General features: G+C 39.4%; 1 non-coding gene and 4 pseudogenes across 1 annotated transcript; 2 read left to right on the forward strand and 3 right to left on the reverse strand.

The window, feature by feature from the left end:
• The first annotated feature begins 10,119 nt into the window (after positions 1-10,119).
• On the forward strand, positions 10,120-10,206 carry TRNAS-UGA (transfer RNA serine (anticodon UGA)). The gene has a single exon. It is a non-coding gene; the product is annotated as a tRNA-Ser (tRNA).
• Positions 10,207-12,662: 2,456 nt separating this feature from the next.
• LOC126667505 (cytochrome c oxidase subunit 1-like) lies at positions 12,663-15,197 on the reverse strand (annotated as a pseudogene).
• On the reverse strand, positions 13,531-14,408 carry LOC126679867 (probable intron-encoded endonuclease aI2; annotated as a pseudogene).
• A 3,512-nt stretch (positions 15,198-18,709) lies between the features above and the next one.
• Positions 18,710-19,708, reverse strand: LOC126667514 (ATP synthase subunit a-like; annotated as a pseudogene).
• Positions 19,709-20,508: 800 nt separating this feature from the next.
• Positions 20,509-20,956, forward strand: part of LOC126667525 (DNA-directed RNA polymerase subunit beta''-like) — a 1,007-nt pseudogene continuing 559 nt past the window's right edge.

Genomic DNA, 20,956 nt, shown 5'->3' on the forward strand with positions numbered 1-20,956 from the left:
CATGTATAAAGGAGACGAGTAGCAACCCTATGGCTACTAAGAATGAAATGATGAAACGAGAAAACATTAGATAATGATTAGTGACAGCTAGGTGGCAATGATGTAAGGACTATGACATCAAAAATACGTCCAAGGGCCATTCTATCTCGGAAAAGATAACAGATGAGACGAAGATACCAGTAGGAAAATTTTCAACGATGTAACACAAAGCAACTATCAAGAGTTGAATAGACAATCGATTAGCAACAAGTATGAAGTTATAGATGTGCACGGAAAACTAAGAGTTAAGAAAAAAAAAGCTACGATTGACGCGTAGTAATGGACGTCAAGGAAACTATAAGAACAATTTAAGATCACAACAAGTTTTATGACAATTCGAGGACGAATTTTTATAAGGGGGGAAGAATGTAATACCCCAAAATATTTAATTATCTAATTGGACCACGTGTCCAGTTTTGAGTCGCAGTAGTGACGATATCAAAAAGTTTTCCGATAAATAAGTTTTAGTAGGTCGGTTTTGGAAAGGATTTTATGCGAGGAATTTAATAATATATTTCAATTCAAAAGTTGGAATTGGAATTAAAAGGAAAAGTGTCGAGAAAAGCTCAAAATAAAGTACATGGACCAAAGTGGTAATTTAGCCACTTTGTGTCGAAAATGGAAATTTGTAGGTTTTGACGGAAAAGTTTTAATATCGAGTTTCGTATTATTTATTGGATATAAATAATACGTATACGTTATAATTAAAGTGTTAAACGATTTAGCTATGGACTATATCGTATAAAAGAAAAGTTTGAAAGATAATTTGTAATAAACAAAAAGAACAAGGATCAAAGTGGCACTTTAGCTGGATTATATAAGAAATGAAAGATTGAATTAGAGAAGCAGAGAAGGATCGAGAGAATTGGAAGGTTATCGCCGATTACGATCGTTTCGCCGCCGTTTCGCCGTTCGACGTCCGAATCGAGTAATTTTCGCGGCGATTTCTTCATAATCGAATCCTCTATCGATCCTAAGCCTCGTTTCAAGGTAAATTTTTGAGAATTTTGGTTAAAATTCGATATATATGGGCTGTTTTAAAAAAATAATGATTAGATATCGAATTTAACGCTTTTGAAGTTTTTATAGCGTTTTAATGAAAACCGAGATGCGGGTTTTGTATAGTTGAATGTATAGCACGTCGGGATGGCTGAAAAGCCCCGGAAAACGACTTTCCGGGGGCTGTCAAGGGTGTGCGTTCGCACACATTGAGTCTGCGTTCGCACACTCCTTGAATTTTAAGGTGTGCGTTCGCACACTCATTGTGTGCGTTCGTAGACTACCCGAAACTTGTCAGATTCAAAATTCCAACGGTCAGTTTATAGATTTGCCTCTTAGGAACGCCTCTGTCAAATTTCATCTTGATCCAACGGTTCAATTGGGAGAGATCGTCGTTTTACTAAATAGTGTCAATGCGCAGGCAGCACCTGCGCATTGTCCTAAAAACTCCTTGAAACTTCATCGGAATGAAACTAAACCCTAAAATTTGAAAGTATCATACGTATAGGAATACGAGATTCACGTCTAATCATTAAATGTTAATTATTTATCAGACGTGACAGCGAGCAGAGAGGTCAGTAGACGTGGGATAGCGAGAGCATATCATTTCATCGACCACGTTATTGATTGGATTGTGGTCACTGTGAGTTGCACTTTACTTTCGTGTATTTTATATATCAAAGTTATTTTATATAGATATATATATTGTTTATATGCATCGCATAATATATGATTTGATTAAATGTTATATGTTTCTATCAAGTTTATATATGAGAACTAGTATGCGATCCGAAGAAACTAGCTACCTATTGGGTGTCAATAGGCTGTGTGATCACCAGTATTGAGTCAGTCTAGTGTGTTTGCATCTGAAAAATGATTTGATATGTATGGCATGATTTGAATATCAGATAATGATTTGATACGAGTGAGCACTCGGTTACGGTGTAACCTGGAGTCCCCATATCTAGTGGGTTGGACCCACCAGTGAGTTGGACTCACAACTTGAGATATATGATTGGGTTGAACGATATATGATTATTCGAGAGTTGTGTCGCATGCTAGGATATTAGTTTCGTACGGATCAAATACCTGTTTATATGTTTTATATTATTGTTTTCTTGAGATGCAATGCTATGTTTTTATAATAATAGCGTTAGTAAGTGCGAACTCACTCAATATTTTCTCAAATACTGACCCCTCACCTTTGATGTCTTTCAGGTGCTTAGTATGTGGACCTAGCTAGATGCCAATTTTGAAGTCCAGAAGTCAGCTGTGTATGCATAGTTTCTGACTTCTATGAATGCTGCAATAGTGGTTCCGTGTTGACAGAGTCGTAGCATAGACAGCAGTACATTTTGAGTGTACATATTACGTGTTGTCTTGTTTATATTTTTGTAGGCTACGTGTATTATATGTGGTTCACGGCCCCAAATACCGGTGACATGTTCTGAGACACTAACTGATGTATATAGTACCGCGAGGCCAGTTTGTACGGGGTACGGTAACTAGAGCCCGCGAGGTTAACGGAACAGTTAGTGTAAATGTTTATATATATATATGTTCGTTGCTTTCGTTGTTTAATGTATTTATTATTATTTGCGAAAAATTAATAGTGAAATGAGGCTTGCTACGGGTTCCGGAGCTACCACTCTCGTTCCCTAGTGCCGGTTGCGGCTCAATATATTGGGTCGTGACAGTTATGAAATAAATCCAAATGTTTCACCTTTTTAGCAATTTAAGCCAAACGTTTCCAAACGTTACGAAGCAGATCCAAGCGTTTCACCTTTTTAGCAATTTAAGCCAAACGTTTACAAACGTTACGAAACAAATCCAAACGTTTCACCTTTTTAGTGATTGACGCTAAACGTTTACAAACGTTACGAAACAAATCCAAACGTTTCAAAACAAATCCAAACGTTTCAAAACAAATCCAAACGTTTAAAACGTTACGAAGCGAATTCAAATGTTTCACCTTTTTAGCGATTTAAGCCAAACGTTTACAAACGTTACGAAACAAAGCCAAACGTTTACAAACGTTACGAAACAAAGCCAAATGGTTACAAACGTTACGAAACAAATCCAACTGTTTCACCATTAGAGCAATTTAAGCCAAACGTTAAGGAACAAAACCAAACATTTCACCTTTTCAGCGATTGAAGCCAAACTTTTACAAACGTTACGAAACAAATCCACGCGTTTCACCTTTTTCGCAATTTAAGCCAAACGTTTACTAACGTTACAGAATAAAACCAAACGTTCCCCTTTTTAGCGATTGAACCCAAACGTTTACAAACATTACGAAACAAATCCAAACATTTCATCTTTTTAGCGATTTAAGCCAAACGTTTACAAACATTACGAAAGAAAACCAAACATTTCACCTTTTTAGCGATTTAAGCCAAACGTTTACAAACGTTACGAAATAAAACCAAACGTTTAAAACATTTCGTAACAAACATTACAAAACAAATCGAAACATTTACAAACTTTACGAAACAAAACCAAACGTTTAACTTTTTTAGCGATTTAAGACAAACGTTTACAAACATTAAGAAACAAAACCAAACATTTCCCCTTTTTAGCGATTTAAGCCAAACATTTACAAACATTACGAAACAAAACCAAAGGTTTAAAACATTACGAAACAAATCCAAATGTTTACAAACGTTATGAAACAAAACCAAATGTCTCACCTTGTTAGGGATTTAAGCCAAACATATACAAACGTTACAAAATAAATCCAAACGTTTCATCTTTTAATCGATTTAAGCCAAACATTTAAAAACGTTATGAAACAAATCCAAACGTTTCCCCTTTTTAGCGATTTAAGCCAATTGTTTACAAACATTACGAAACAAAACAAAACATTTAAAGCGTTACGCAACAAATCCAAACGTTTCACATTTTTAGCGATTTATGCCAAACCTTTACAGACGTTACGAAACAAAACCAAACGTTTCAGCTTTTTAGCCATTTAAACCAAACGTTTACAAACTTTACGAAACAAAAACCAAGCGTTTCACCTTTTTAGCAATTTAAGCCAAACGCTTACAAACGTAACAAAACAAATCCAAGAGTTTCATGTTTTTAGCAATTTAAGCCAAACATTTACAAACGTTACGAAACAAATCCAAGCGTTTCACCATTTTAGAAATTTAAGCCAAGCTTTTACAAACGTTATGAAACAAATCCAAAGATTTCACCTTTTTAGCAATTTAAGCCAAACGTTTACAAAGGTTATGAAACAAATCCAAATGTTTCACCTTTTTAGCGATTTAAGCCAAACGTTTACAAACTTTACGAAACAAATCAAAACGTTTCACCTTTTTAGTAATGTAAGTCAAACGTTTACAAAAGTTACGAAACAAATCCAAGCGTTTCACCTTTTTAGCAATTTAAGCCAAACGTTTACAAACGTTACGAAACCAATCCAAGCGTTTCACCTTTTTAGCAATTCAAGCCAAACGTTTACAAACATTACGAAAAAAAATCCAAACGTTTCACTTTTTTAGCGATTTAAACCAAACGTTTACAAAGGTTACGAAACAAATCCAAGCGTTTCACCTTTTTAGAAAATTAAGCCAAACGTTAACAAACATTACGAAACAAATCCAAGCGTTTCACCTTTTTAGAAATTTAAGCCAAACGTTTACAAACGTTAGTAACAAATCCAAGCGTTTCACCTTTTTAGAAATTTAAACCAAACATTTAAAACGTTACGAAACAAATCCAAATGTTTCACCTTTTTAGCGATTTAAGCCAAACGTTTACAAAAGTTACGAAACAAATCCAAATGTTTTCCTTTATTAGCAATTGAAGCCAAACGTTTACAAAAGTTACGAAACAAATCCAATCGTTTCACATTTTTAGCAATTTATGCCAAAAAATTACAAACTTTACGATTCAAAACCAAGCGTTTCACCTTTTTAGCAATTTAAGCCAAACGTTTACAAACGTTACGAAACAAATCAAAGCGTTTTACCTTTTTAGCAATTTAAGCCAAACGTTTACACAGGTTACGAAACAAATCCAAAACTTTCACCTTTTTAGCAATTTATGCCAAACGTTTACAAACGATACAAAACAAATCCAAACATTTCACCTTTTTAGCGATTTAAGCCAAACGTTTACAAACGTTATGAAACAAATCAAAACGTTTCACCTTTTTAGCGATTTAAGCCAAACGTTTACAAACATTACGAAATAAATCCAAAAGTTTCATCTTTTAAACGATTTAAGACAAAGCTTTACATACGGTACGAAACAAATCCAAACGTTTCACCTTTTTAGCGATTTAAGCCAAGCATTTACAAACATTACGAAACAAAACAAAACATTCAAAACGTTACGAAACAAATTCAAACGTTGCACATTTTTAGCGATTTAAGCCAAACCCTTACAGACGTTATGAAAGAAAACCAAACGTTTCACCTTTTTAGCAATTTAAGCCAAACATTTACAAACGCTACGAAACAAAAATCAAGCGTTTCACCTTTTTAGCAATTTAAGCCAAATGTTTACAAACGTAACGAAACAAATCTAAGCGTTTCACGTTTTTAGCAATTTAAGCCAAACGTTTACAAACGTTACGAAACAAATCCAAGCATTTCACCGTTTTAGAAATTTAAGCCAAGCGTTTACAAACGTTATGAAACAAATCCAAAGACTTCACCTTTTTAGAAATTTATGCCAAACGTTTACAAACGGTACGAAACAAATCCAAACGTTTCCCCTTTTTAGCGATTTAAGCCAAACGTTTACAAACGCTTCAAAACAAATCCAAACGTTTCACCTTTTTAGAAATGTAAGTCAAACGTTTACAAAAATTACGAAACAAATCCAAGCGTTTCACCTTTTTAGCTATTTAAGCCAAACGTTTACAAACGTTACGAAACCAATCCAAGTTTTTCACCTTTTTAGCAATTTAAGCCAAACGTTTACAAACATTACGAAAAAAAATCCAAACGTTTCACTTTTTTAGCGATTTAAACCAAACGTTTACAAAGGTTACGAAATAAATCCAAGCGTTTCACCTTTTTAGCAAATTAAGCCAAACGTTAACAAACATTACGAAACAAATCCATGCGTTTCACCTTTTTAGAAATTTAAGCCAAACGTTTATAAACGTTACGAAACAAGTCCAAGCGTTTCACCTTTTTAACAATTTAAACCAAACGTTAAAAACGTTACGAAACAAATCCAAACGTTTCACCTTTTTAGCTAATTAAGCCAAACGTTTACAGAAGTTACGAAACAAATCAAAAAGTTTCACTTTATTAGCGATTGAAGCAAAACGTTTACAAAAGTTATGAAAAAAATCCAAACGTTTCACATTTTTAGAAATTTAAGCCAAACATTTACAAACGTTACGAAAAAAACCAAGCGTTTAACCTTTTTAGCAATTTAATGTTTACAAACGTTACGAAACAAATACATGCTTTTCCACCTTTTCAGAAATTTAAGCCAAACGTTTACAAACGTTACGAAACAAATCCAAACGTTTCACCTTTTTAGCAATTTAAGCCAAACGTTCACAAACGCTCTGAAACAAATCCAAACGTTTCATCTTTTTAGCGATTTAAGCCAAACATTTACTAACGTAACGAAACAAATCCAAACGTTTCACACTTTTAGCGATTGAACCCAAACGTTTACGAACGTTACGAAACAAATCAAAGCGTTTCACCTTTTTAGAAATTTAAGCCAAACGTATACAAATGTTACGAAACATATCAAAGCGTTTCACCTTTATAGCAATTTAAGCCAAATGTTATGAAACATATCAAAGCGTTTCAATATGGAAAATTCTAAGAGAGGACTGATTCCCGTTAGGCATGGAATTCATCTTTCAAAGGATATGTCTCCAAAGACATTTGAGGAAAGAGATGAAATGGAAAAGATACCATATGCTTCGTCAATTGGTAGTCTTATGTATGCTATGTTGTGTACTAGGCCGGATATTGCCTATGCTGTTAGTTTGACTAGCCAATATCAATCCAATCCAGGTTCGGAACACTGGATGACAGTTAAGAATATCTTTAAGTACTTGAGAAGAACTAAAGATATGATTTTAACATATGGAGGAGGTGATCTACAAATAGACGGTTTTACAGATTCTGATTTTCATTTAGATATAGACGATCGTAAGTCTATATCCGAATTCGTATTCACATTAAATGGAGGAGCAGTGAGTTGGAAGAGTTCCAAATAAGAAACCACTGCGGATTCCACCACAGAAACCGAGTATATTGCGGCATCAGATGCTGCAAAGGAAGCTGTTTGGATTAAGAAGTTTTTTTTGAACTTGATGTGGTTCCTACCATTGAGTCGGCGATTCCTCTTTTCTGCGACAACAATGGTGCTATAGCCCAGGCAAAGGAACCCCGGTCTCACCAGAAATCCAAACACATAGAAAGGCGCTATCATATCATCCGAGAGATTGTTGGAAAGGAAGATGTGTCTCTCCAAAAGATAGCATCAACCGATAACTCGACTGACCCACTGACAAAGCCCATGAACTAGAGTCAATTAGATTTACATCTTGAGAAGATGGGGCTTAGATATAGTAGCCAATGGCACTAGTGCAAGTGGGAGATTGTTAGTAGTATGTTCTCTAGGGCCATTTTGTATTTATACTTGTATAAACAAATCCCTTTGGCAATGATATATATGTTTTATTTGAACTAAGTGCCTCATCAACTAAGTGTTTAATTATTGCATATTGTCCTTATCACATTTTGATAGAATCTATTCTTAAGGTGTTGAGAATATGAGTGACAGATTCTATTATACAAGTGATCTAAATAACCGTTCACGATAGATGGGGTCCTACGAATAAGGGGCCAGGTCTTGATTGTTTATTCCATTTTCTCAGTTCAAGTACTGGAATTGGAGTTCCGGATATCAAAATCGAAACTATGTTACCGACCCTGATCCCGCTAACAATAGAAATCACAGCTACCGACACCGACTCTATCTTAACGACCGGTAAAGCCCTATCTCTAAGATATGGCACTTCACTGCTCGGAGAGGAAGGAACTCTTCTCTGATTTTATCACCTTTCCTTTTACCTTTTAGTCAAGCATATTCTAACCTTTAAGAAGTCAATTATGTTCGTCGGTGTCAGCGGATTCAAATTCAACTCAAGCAATAGAAAGAAGACTCCTCTAACTATACTGACCACGTTCAGTTAAGCTAAAAACTAGTGGACCCCTCCTTCTTTACCGCTCCTTCCCCGAAAAGTCACGACCTAATTTTAGTTATTTCAGTCCTTTTCGATCTAGCATAGCAGCAGCGGATATGGAATAGCCTGGAGCCTGGCAAAGGAAAGTCCGATCTACGAGAGAATTTGATTAAGAGAAAACATCGCCAGAGTCTCCTCCTCTTGCTTCGCTCAAGTGATTACATACCTTAAGCTTCGCTAAAGCGACTACGTTCCAATCTGGATATAAAAAAAGTACAGTTCAATCGTCGAAAGTGATATCTCTTTTAGTCTGGTCTTCTTTTCTCTTTTGAGTCAGGTTCTTAAGACAGGACAGGAAATCGGGTTTTCTGAAGAATCTCTCTTCCGGCCTATTAAGTAAAGTAAGTTAGTTCGAGATCGAAACTGGACCTGAAAGAGACTAGACTTCTAGTAACAGTAGGTGCGCCTTCAGTTGAGGAGAGCTGTGCACAAGCAGTGGTTATGAGCTCTTTCTTGTTTCGGTTCAGAAGAGGTAATTCCTTCAGTTGCACTAGTGGATTGAATAACCTTTTTTTTGAGTGCCAACAAAGTGCATGTGTTGTTGGTTAAGAAAAACACGAATTTCGATAGGCTGGAGGACTTAGACTATAAGTTAAGTAGGACAAACGCCTTAAATTAAAAGAGAAATGACAGGCATTTTTCCACTTATCCAAGGAATCTCTTTCTTGGCATTTGTATTTTAGAGAGAGAGAGCTATGCTTAGGTCAGTTTCTTTAGTAAACTTATTTGGTAAGTCAGAAGTGAACCCCACGGAGCGGTAAGAAAATAGTCCCGTATGAAATTAATAAAAAATGCATATCTAGCACTTGAGGAGGTCAATCTTAAGTGTTGGAAGCTACTGCTAAGGTACTCCCCCTCATCTATAAGGGATAGGCAATTGAGAGAGAATAGGGCGCCAATTTTAATTGAATAATCCTTTCCTGTGCTTGTATTGAGGTATACCAAAGATATGAGTAAAAGTAGGTAACAAAAGGGGAGGGATTGCTGTTTTTTATTAGTGAGGGCAAGCAGTTTTCATTTTTTTTTGTTGTTTGATAGGGCGAGTAGGCGGTTCGTATGTTTCTATGACCCTCAGAATAATAAGTAGGAGGATACGCAGAGCTCTTGCTCTTGAAGTCTACCGGGGTGCGCTTATTAATTCATCCATTTCATTTAGCCCCTACTAGGAACACTTAGATCCAGAGAACCTGGCCCTATCGAACCATCCACTTCATCCCTGTCTCGAGAATAGCTTCTTACTAGTAGGCGCTAATCACAGTAAGAGAGTTCAATCTCTGAAATAGAGCTTAGTCTCTCCATAGTAGTGTACTAGTAGAAGGCGTAGGTTATGACTTAATCTAATAGAGTCAGAACACCTTTATATCTAAAATAAATGGTGCTCGATGAAACGATCCAGATTCCACACTATGTTGTGGGCTGGGGAGAGAGCTCCTCTGCGAAGCTGGTCGTTCAGTGTTCTTATGGAGGAACCATAATATAAAGAAAACAAATAGAAAAGGTCCTAAAAAAATATCGGGAGAGTGATGGGCAACCTTAGCCTATATGTTGCTCGTAAGCCGACAAGTCCCATTTTCGCAACAGTACTGGCGCAAAAGGATCGGTCCTTCACTTGCTGATCGTTCGCGAGTTGAGCTCGCTCTCTTGCCACGCCTTTTACTCACTCGCTTGAAGTCGGACTCAATCATTCTTTTTGTTCGGAGGATCATTCGTTCTTCACCCTCTTGCTCCCGCAGGGAGCGCAGCAACCAAGGTGTATATTATCATATAGAAAGAAGCAAACGTAGCGAATCACATGGAGAAGCCCCTACCTGCCAGCGTGCAGATAGATAGGGCGAAGGGGATGGATGTCTGAGTGGTTGAAAGAGTCGGTCTTGAAAACCGAAGTATTGAGTTGAATACCGGGGGTTCGAATCCCTCTCCATCCTGCTACTAGGGTATAGTCAATGAGTGCACTACCTTATCTCCTCGAAACTTCCTATTCTTATGATCTAACTGCCTTTCTTCATCCCCTTGCATTCCTTCTACACTCAGGGTCAGGAACGGGATAAGAAGAAGAAGAATTAGGACAGGCTCGAGGGAATGCCTGCTACGCACCTTGCTTCTTCTCGCTCCGTGGGAAGAATCTTTTTCCATTCCGTCCTGACTTCAATTACAAACTATTACACTTGGTTAGCGAGTCAATTTACACCAGTTTTTCTGTTCATACATAGGCCGTAGAAGCTATTTCCTTTGCCTGGTATGAAGTGACTGGTTCGATAGGACAAGGACCAGGAAGAGGATTAGAAGGCCAGAGATTCTTGAATTTACATAGCATAAATACTGACATTCTGCTTCAAGTTGCCATTGAATTGCTTTCCGTTCCCTTGCTGAGTCGGAGGATGAACAAGAGTTCACACTGACACTTCATGAAACAGAGACTGCTATAACTTACTCAGTCTCTGATAGAGCTCATGTTGTGGAAAAAGAAGTTTAAGTCCTTTGCCTTTGTGATCGAGGTCACACGGGAGACCCCTCCTTAAATAGAGAGTACGAATACCCCAAGTAGTACAAATCTTTCCCCCATACCCTCTTCCCTAAAGTCTGGTGCCGACGAGTCCCACTGAGTAAGGAACATCTCTGAATGAATAAGAAGAGTACAGAGTCGCAGGAACTCGACAGAAGTCAATTGCCATCCTGTGCAAGCTCCAACCGACTGAAGTAGGAATGGATGAGGGAGATTTTGAGTCAGTGTGCAACATAGGACGTCTTGGAGAGCCTAAGTCACCCTATAGGCAAGGAAGGGAACCAAGCAAGAAAGGGGCAGCTAGCTAGCCTTAGTCTTCCTCTTGCTAGGCTGAAACCTCTAGTCTTTCAAACTTCCTTTTATCTAGTGGTATATGACTAGCTCCGTAGAATCTCTTGTATGAAGATAGTAGGAGTGAAAGGCTGTCGAATCCCTTCCTATAGTGAGGAGTTTACCTACAACTTTTGATCCAATTCCGAGCAAGTCTTCATGAAAGTTTCATTACGGACCCGATTCCCTCCCCTGGGATGACGCTTCAGTGAGAAGGTCAATATAAAGGTTGAAGCTAGGAAGAAGGGCTGAGCAAGCTGTACAGGGAATGATAAGAAGCGCGTATGTCTTTCCTGACTGGGATAAGAGAGCCTCTAGCTCGAGGGAGTCTCCCTTTTGTGGATTCTTTCCCAGTTCTCTCTTTGATATCTTAATCACTTATCGGGATGGCATAGATAGCAACCAAGGATGAGCAGTGAGAGCGGATGAGGATAGGGAATCTCCGAAGGAGAAGAGGAAAAAGGCTTTCTTAGTCTCCTTTCTTAGCTGCAAGGGAAAAGGGTCCAAAGGCGCGGAACACTTTTTATATGTTTGTTATCTCATCTATATCCTAAGATATGATTGTAGCAATGTTGCGGCTAAGTCTGGGATGAGGGGACAAAGATGCTTGACCTGTAGGTGGTAAAGTTAGGGATAACCACTTCCTAGGGTAATAAGGCAGTGATTAGATTATAGGTAAGTGTTTCAAAGCTTTAGTTATAGAGAAGTCTAAGTAAGTGCTTCCATTCGAATCAATCTATTTACTGAATTGTCTATGCCTACTACTGATTTAAGAGCAGCTTCCATCATAGGTTTTATTATCGTGTAATAAGAATAATTCAATGAGATTGGTTAGTCACTGAAGGAAGGATAACTTACTATCTGTTCTTCCTAATCTTTTCATATTTGACTCTTCTTGGACATAAGAGTGAAACAGTCTATAGGTATAAGAGTACCGTCTATTGCTAAGACTTGTTATTCAAGAGCGCATATAGGGCTACGAGTGAATGCCTAGCTTTGTCCTATCATATGAAATATATCGAACTGGTTGAAGGTGCTCTCTTCTATTCTCCTAGATATAGGATAGAGGCTCACTCTGAATCCAAAGTATCCTATGCATCTTCTGTCTTGTCTTTTGGTTTCAGGGAGTCTGTGAGTAAGAGTTCTCCCCCAAAAAGTGGCTTTCTAGGAGGGAAGTGGGCTTCATTCAATGGAATTCTTTGTTGGTTCAGCTCAAGGGGTCAGGTTTTTTGGCTTAGTGGGGAGGGGGGCGCTCTTTGTTGACCTTTCAGGGACATGTTAGAAAGTGAAGCTGGCAATACGTGCTTGAGTCGATGATCAATCCGCCATTCCATCCTTCTATAGATGGTGATCAGACTTGTTAAGATCTAGAATCATCTGTGAATCCCCACTTTGATTGACCTTGACCGGTCATTGCTGGAAAAGAGGGCCTTAGCCTCGTCGGCCTTCCAATTCTCAACCCCGACCTACACAAGTGGTTTTAGAACCCACATTTTTAAAAGTTCTGTTAGGTTCTTAGTAACAGTCAGTCGGCGACCTTTTTTTCTTTTACTTGACATAGCTTTTCGTCTCCTTGATAGCTGGAAGTTCTCCAAAAGTATGAAAAGGTGGAGGACTTTATACCATCCATTCCAGTGTGGTTGAATTCTGTTCAACAGCCCAAGGGACTTGGAGCACATCTTTTGTTATTTCCACTGCTTGAAGTGATTGTTACGACCACGAAGAAACGACGAATCCCAACTACGGATATATAAGAGCCAAAACTGCTAAGGGCATTCCATCCAGCGTAAGCATCTGGATAATTTGGAATGCGACGTGGCATACCCGAAAGCCCTAAGAAATGCATGGGAAAGAAGGTCAGATTAACCTCGAAAAAAGTGATCCAAAAATGGATTTGACCTAAAGTTTCAGGGTATGTCCAACCAAAGATTTTACCCACCCAATAGTGAAATCCTGCAAATAAAGCAAAAACGGCTCCCATAGAAAGTACATAATGGAAATGTGCAACCACATAATAAGTATCATATAGAGCAATGTCTAGCCTAGAATTTGCCGGGACTATTCTAGTGAGTCCTCCTATGGTGAACAAAAAGATGAACCCTACAGCAAATAACATGGGTGTTTTGTATTGTATCGAACCCCCCCCACATGGTAGCGATCCAACTAATGATTTTGATTCCAGTGGGGACAGCTACAATCATGGTAGCTGCGGTGAAGATGGCACGGGTATCAACGTCTAAGCCCACAGTAAACATATGATGAGCCCAAACAAGAAATCCAAGAACACCTATATTGATCATGGCATAAACCATGCCTAGATACCCGAAAACCGGTTTTCCCAAAAAAGTCGAAACGATATGACTTATCATACCGGATCCAGGCAGAATTAGGATGTAAACTTCAGTGTGCTTCTCTCTTCTACTAATATAAGCGGATGAATAGAAGAAAGGTGGACTATATCATCAACTTATTCCATTTGTCTAGGAAAGCTAGCCATGCTTTATGGTGAATACTGTCACGTTTAAATGCTTTGAGATCGTAAAGACTGTAATATTCCTCAATAAGGAAGAATCGTCGTGATTTATGACTTCAGAAAGTACTTGATTTAAAGTAATCTAGCATCATGATAACATCTTTTCGACTTTGTACAGACCATTGATAGTAACCATTTTTACTACTATCAAAGTAGATATTTCCTCCAAATACTACCTTATAAGACTCTACATCTTGTAGAAGTTTATTAGTTACTCGAATACTTAGTTGAGGTAGTCAATTCTTCATAGCGATACCAATGGTACCATCAGCAAAAAAGAATCTTGCAAACCAATTTGATTGAGCATCTAGTGTAATAGGTAGAATTACAGGGATATCCAGTACTTGACAGACACGATGTAGTTGAAGGAGTCGTGCTGAATGTCGAATATGCCCATTAATACAATTCATTAGTTTAATCATACCAAGTTGATTATGTAGTCGACAACGATAAGCTTTAGCACCTGATCGCATTTTCATACTTCCACCAAGCATATGTTGGATATATCGTAGTAATGATAGATCTTCAAGTCCCATAGTAATTTCAAGAGAAGTCTTTCCTTGTTTACTAACTTGAATACTTCCATCACCATCGATAATTCCAGCTAGCCACTCACAGAAGGATTTAGGATAAGTTGTTGCGCATGTAGTCTTTGAGGTTCCTACTAGAATGCTTTTATGTCGTTGGTTACCTGCAGATTGTGTCTTAGATACTCCATTTTGACTAGATCGGAGTTTTACTAGAAAACCACTTATGAACATAGTAGGAGTACCATTAAGCAGAAAATCCCATCATATAGCGCAATGCGTATTCAGATTTTCATCTGAAAAGGGCCATTTAAAACCGAAGAATCAAAAGAGATGCTGGTATAATATGGGGTCTCCCCCTCCAGCGGGATCAAAAAAGGTTGTATTAAAGTTTCGATCGGTTAATAACATGGTAATTGCCCCTACCAGTACCAGAAGTTATAATAAAAGTGGGAATGTTGTCACTAGAACAGACCATACAAATAGGGGTGATCTATGCATAGTCATTCCAGGTCCACGCATGTTGGAGATAGTTGTTATACAATTGATAAAACCTAAAATGGATCAAACACCAAATAGATGAAGACTAGAAATTGCTGAATCAACTGCTCCTCCAGAATGGCTGGTAATACAACTTAAGGGCGGATAGACCGTCCACCCAGTGCCGCTACCCACTTCCACTAAGGCTGAGCTTAATAGGAGTAAGAGACTTGGTGGCAACAACCAGAATGAAATATTATTTAATCGTGGAAATGCCATGTCAGGTGCACCTATCAGAATCGGAACAGACCAATTACCAGATCCATCTATCATCGCCGGCATAACCATAAAAAATATGATTAAAAAAGCGTGAACCGTTATTAAAACATTATAAAGTTGATGATTCCCACTAATAATTTGATCGAAGGGTCGTGCTAATTCCATACGAATAAGTACTGAGAAGCATGTGCCCATCACTCAAGCAATGGCACAGAAGATGAAATATAGAGTCCCTATATCCTTGTGGTTAGTGGAAAACAGCCATCAGACCAGATTTTTTGTAAAATTGAGATTATTTCGTTTCCATCCTTATCAGAGAGGGGCCCGGGGGCTTCTTTATTGAAAAAGAGGGAGTGAGGGAGTAAGGAAGAATGGAAAAGGGGTGTCAGGAGACCTCACTTTATTGATGATTTGGATCTCCCTTTCCTCTCACACCCCCCCCCCCCCCGTTCTGGTTCAGGAAAGGGTCAACGCAAGATCTTACTTCAAAGCAATCTCTGGAGTTTTCCCTTATCCGAACGGGTCTTGCAAGAAAATATGATTTCATATTGAGCTCCAAATATACGCTATTTGGATAGGATGGCTCCTACTAGCTCTCCCCCCCTAAGAACCGCACGTGCGAGTTCCCCCGCATACGGCTCAAGGGGCGAAGGCCCTTTCCTTCGCGCTTGGTAAGCGCTTCGCTGTAGCCAAGTTTACGGCTAGCCTATCGGCTAGAGCCAAACTTCGACCGCGACTGCTAGTCGCTTCTGGCCGCCTAATTCCGTCACCCGGTCAGCACTGGAAAAAATCTATTTCTTCCTCGCGGCCGGGCAGGCTTGGAAGCAAGCTACCTGTCGCCTATCTCCCCCCCTTTCTCTAATAAGAAGGTAAGCTTCCAAAGCTCCAACCTTCAGCTGGGTGAGCCTTCGCTTTTTGGATCATCTTCTGCCCAATGCGGTACCCTTCCGTGTTTTGGTTCCCATTGGGTTTACCTTGTTTACAGGTCAACCAAATGGCAGCAAGAAAAGGCGATCTTGTGCTATACTTTGGTGATCTCTTTCCTACCGAGGAACGCAAACTCCCATCATGTCCCAGATCACATTTCGTTTATCGAAAAGGGAAGCCTACTCATCCATCAGCTTTTCTCGTAGATCGGTGTGGTTTTACGAAGCGTCTAAACACAGTTCACTCGCGTTGATCAATCAAGAGCTTTGCCGCCACTCCTTAAGGTTATCAGTTGTATCATACACTTCTTGCATTCTTTCCCACGCTTCATACCCCCCTCTTTCTTCATAAGCTAAAGTAAAGGGCCAGACATGGTGGGGCAGGAGCATCCTGTCGGTAATCTTTTTGGCTTGACCAAGAAGTCTTATGTCCTCCGAGTCGCACAGCGTTTTAACCAAAATAACTTCTTGCGCAATTCATGCGTTTCTGTTTTTATGACCTCTTAATTTCCATTTCCAATTGTTCTCTAGACTTTTTCTCAATATGAGGTGATCGTAACACAGTATATAAGACTCGTGATTCATGCAATCCAATCTTTCGTGTGTAAGGTGGAAGCCCTGAAAAAAGGTTTTCCAAAAATGGGCGATCAAAAGATCGAATCACTATGCCTATCTTGGTGGTCTTTCTTTTAAGCTGACTCCTCTTCTTGTTCTATTAATTAGAAGCATCTAACAGCGCCACGCCAGGACCCAGACGGGGCTTCTGCGACACCCCCTTGCTACTAGATGCGCAACTGCACATCCTTCAGCCCTAGTGGCACAGACAAAATCCCCATTTCAAAAGCCTGGGATCCTGTCCCTTAGACGACTTTAGTAATGGGAGAATGGCAACCAAGCCCTGTAGTGGTAGAACCTGGTTCACCAGGCGTACTACTTACCAACCTTCTGTGGACCTTGCCTCTTTCTCTTATTATATGATATGCAATTTCCGTACCCTTTGAAAGAGGTCAATATCGATAGTATGAGGTTTAATCATTTGCTGAGCCCCGCATAACCTCTCCTTTCAGTCGAGCGTATTCTATAACCTCTCTACTGTTTTGCCTCCCGCTTGCTCGAGGATCTCAGATAGTATCCCGAAGCTAGAGTGCATCCTAAATATAGGCATGGGAGAAGCATGTATCCCGCCCCCCATGAGTGGTCACTTGCTCGACCCCCTGCTTCACGAGTTGCCACCTCTCAATTCCCAGTCTACCTTTTTTCTCAACAAGAGCACCCTTCCCTCCTCTTTCAGGTGACTTCAAAAGTCTTCTGTCTAGCTTCGCTAACCGTTTATGTTGTGACATCAAGATTTCATTATGTAGCTTCTCTGTTCCCAGGAGCTTCGAAGTAAGTCCTCGGGGATGTTGCTTTTATAATCCCAGCTCTTGCAAACGCACTTGTACTGGGATATTCTAAAGGCTGTATTGACTTTACACAACCTACAAGCTTCAGAAGGTGGAGATTGCTTTTAGGAAGTGTCAAAGATGTCGCGATCTTCTTGCTTGGGGTTGGGACTTTACACTCGGGGCCTTTGCGACTACTGTCGGGGTTTTGGTTTGACCTATGTTTGCTTTAACGACCAATTTAAGTCGGTTAGCTATTTTCTTTATCATTTGGATATTAGGTTGTATTGTATCCCGTCTCTCTCTTTGAGAGACTTGACCTATGTTTGCTCAAACCATGCGGAAAAATTTTGTTGTCTGCTAAACGAAAATAAATGGGATCAAATGAATTGGGGAAGTCAGAATTGGGATCTGACATCGTTCTATTCCCTTCATTTTTATTTATCTTTTAGAAGGTTCCCACCCTCTCCCTCTTGGGAAGTCCTTCTCCTCCGGCGCACTATGCTATCCTTTTCTACGTCATTCTTTCCGCTTTTTGGGGGAGGCCGGTCTCCCAACTCTTTGCACTAAGTTCCTTCTCTTACTCACCCCCGGCACACTTGTTATATCTCCTTCCTAACTCAAGCTCGCCTGATTTCCAAAAAAGAACCTATACGCCTTTTCCTATTTCCCCAGGCACCAAGACTGCTTATTCTGCATTGGTGCGAAAGCACCCCTTTTTTCCGCCTATTTTGACTGATATAGATAAGTTAATGTCTCATCGCAGCTGTAGTTCCATTTTGACTCTGAGAATGGCCCAGCAGATCTCACGAATTCAATTACATGAGATGCTATATATGCAACTACATATGCAATATGAATAATAAATAAGATTCGGAAATCAAAGTTACCATATTAACCGGGGAGGCGGGTCTCCCTTTCTGTCGAAGTTTTGGTTCCTCAAACAACAGGATTCGCTGGTAGCTGAATTATAAAAAAAAGCTAACGAAGGGACATACAGAAAGTAAAGCTTGCAGAACTTCCATAACGAAGCCCCGACCTTACGCATCACAGCTTACGGATTCCCTATTTGTGATTAATAGAAGTTGTGGCGAGAAAGTGCTAGTTTTCAGCTAGCTCCTTTCATTCTGTCTCCTTAGCATTTGTTGATGCGCCAAAAGAGGACTCCACTGTTGCACCAGGATCACGTCTCACCCTCTGTCTAGCTCTATCAGGTCAGGCCTGTACCCAATAACCGTACTGATACTCCGCTTACTCCCCTTCTTCCTTCGCACGAAGTAGTAACGCACAATCCTTTTCATTGTGACCAAGCTTGCCGCAGAAATAGCAGAAACAAGGTAAACGTTTGTATTTGAAACGAACCCAAACAGAATCAAGACCAGAGAAAGAAATCCTCATCGCTCTCTGTAACGGCTTTTATAAAAAAACCTGAATAAGCAGGAATCGCCCCCCTCCAACTACACCTTCGTCAATATAAATCTCCTCGCTTTTGTTCAATTATAAAAAAATAACCACTTTGATGAAGATTTGTAGCATCATTCAAGTAAATACAGTTTGAGATCGTAGAAACATGAGCTTGTAATATAGCTACACCTAATTCCAGACCGGTTAATGCAAGAACTATACATAAAGGACCAGGATCCCCTATGAAATATAAAAGATCATTCATACATAGCATAGTCCAAGCGGACCCACTTAAAATCTTTACTGAACTATGACCGGCAATCATATTAGCAAATAAACATATTCCTGAGCTTAATGCGCGAAAACAATGAAGGATTAGCTCAAGGAGTACTAAAAAGGGTGCTAACGGCAGTGGAACTCCTGCGGGTAATGAAAAGCTTAAAAAATGAAGCCTATTTTTTTGAAATCGCACTATAGTAATGCCAATAAAAATAGAAAATGAGAGACCCAAAGTAATGAGAAAATGACTTGTAACTGTGAAGCTTTAAGATATCATACCCTAGGGATTACGAAATAACGAAAAAGTAAAAGTGACCGAGATGCCAGGGAAAAACTTTTGTTTAACATTTCCAGAAAGACCACCTATTTGTTAGTTTACCGGGTTCGGAACGAATGCATAAATAATCTCTACCAAGGATTGCCAAGCATTTGGTACTGAGTTTCCTCCTCCGTTTTTAAAAACAAAATGAACCAGAAGTAGGACCAAACTTAGAGTTAGCAGCATAAATAAAGATGGATTTGTGAATGAGAAATACAAGTTTCCTAAATTCATAGGAATCAATGGGAGAATGGCAAATTGCTCCAGTGGGCTGTTGGGCGTAATCATAAGAAACACTTTTAATTTCTTCCCTGTAGTTCTGCATCTTGCTCAAAAAATTTAGAAAGACTTGTCGGAAATCACCGGTTGGGTTGGTCCAACCAAGAAAAACATGGGAGTCTTTGGGCATCAGATTCCTTTTCTTCTCTTACGATCTTTCTAGTTGGATGAAAAGAGCGCTCCTAAATGAAGTCTTTTCTCTTGAAAAGGTGAAACGTCGGGAAGATTCACTTCTTGCCTCAGTCAAGGAGAGGGGAATAGCCAGTCCGTCATCCGAGATGTAGCGTATTAATCTCGGGGAGAGATGGGGGATGCCAGGATAGAGCGGCAAGATAAGGCTGGACCAGAGGGCTGGCCTAGAAGAAGGAGAGGTTCCTAGGGGGTAGGCCACAGTCCGTAAGGAAGTTCGGAGTAGGCCGATTCACGTTAGCAATCCCTTACTTAAGAAAATACGTAAAGATCAATTCAACCACACACCCCCCAGATTTTTAGACTAGTCCCGTTATTCCACCACTGAGAGAGCGTTTAAGAGGCAACAGCTCGCCAAACCTAGCTGTAAACATTAAGCGCTTGAGTGCATATGGGTCATGTCGATATGCCCTTGCCATGATGAATCTTCGTCCTGTAGAAGGACTCGGCAGCGTCTCGCGTAAGGGGAAAAAACATAGAGACGAGAAAAAAAGGTGCCATACAAAAGGTGTCATTGCCACCTTGACACTAACCGCAAAACGAACGGTACCAAGACATTCATTCCTAAACGAAATCGGGGCATACTGTCTATGTGGTCGTAAAAACTTGAGTGGAAGGCTTTGTCTACTCTGGTCTTATCAAACTAGCATTTTGAAACCTTGGCGACCTCCTTACTATTCAAACCTCAAAACGTGTTGTGTTCACACTATCCCCTGCACAGGACAAAAAATCCAACTTATATTCACCCTGTGTGTTTTCTTGAGGTACCCCTCGTCTCAAAAGGGGTACATGTGTTAATGATCCTTCGAAAGCCTTTCTCGACATGTCACGTTTTTCGAACCCTTACTACTGAGCTCGGGGCTTTGAGATTCCTTGTAATGGTGGGCTATTATGTTCTATTGTCGAACGAGGGGAGAACTATGGATGAGTTTCTGTGAGACATTATCCGAATTCTCCGATTCAATAGAGTAAGCAACTTTATTTGTGAAAACAGCCCAAGGTTGATTATTGCTCATAAAAGAAAATCAGGTCAAGTTCTAATTCTTCATCTTGATTCCTTAGTACTAAGATCAGCTAAGCCTTATTTGGCCACTCCAGGAGCAACTTTTCATGGCCATTATGGAAAAATCCTTTACGAAGGAGATATATTAGTTACATTTATATATGAAAAATCGAGATCGGTTGATATAACGCAGGGTCTTCAAAAAGTGGAACAAAGTGCTTTCAATTTTATCAATATCTATA

The sequence above is a fragment of the Mercurialis annua genome, linkage group LG1-X (assembly GCF_937616625.2).
Source record: "Mercurialis annua linkage group LG1-X, ddMerAnnu1.2, whole genome shotgun sequence".
Lineage (NCBI taxonomy): Eukaryota > Viridiplantae > Streptophyta > Magnoliopsida > Malpighiales > Euphorbiaceae > Mercurialis > Mercurialis annua.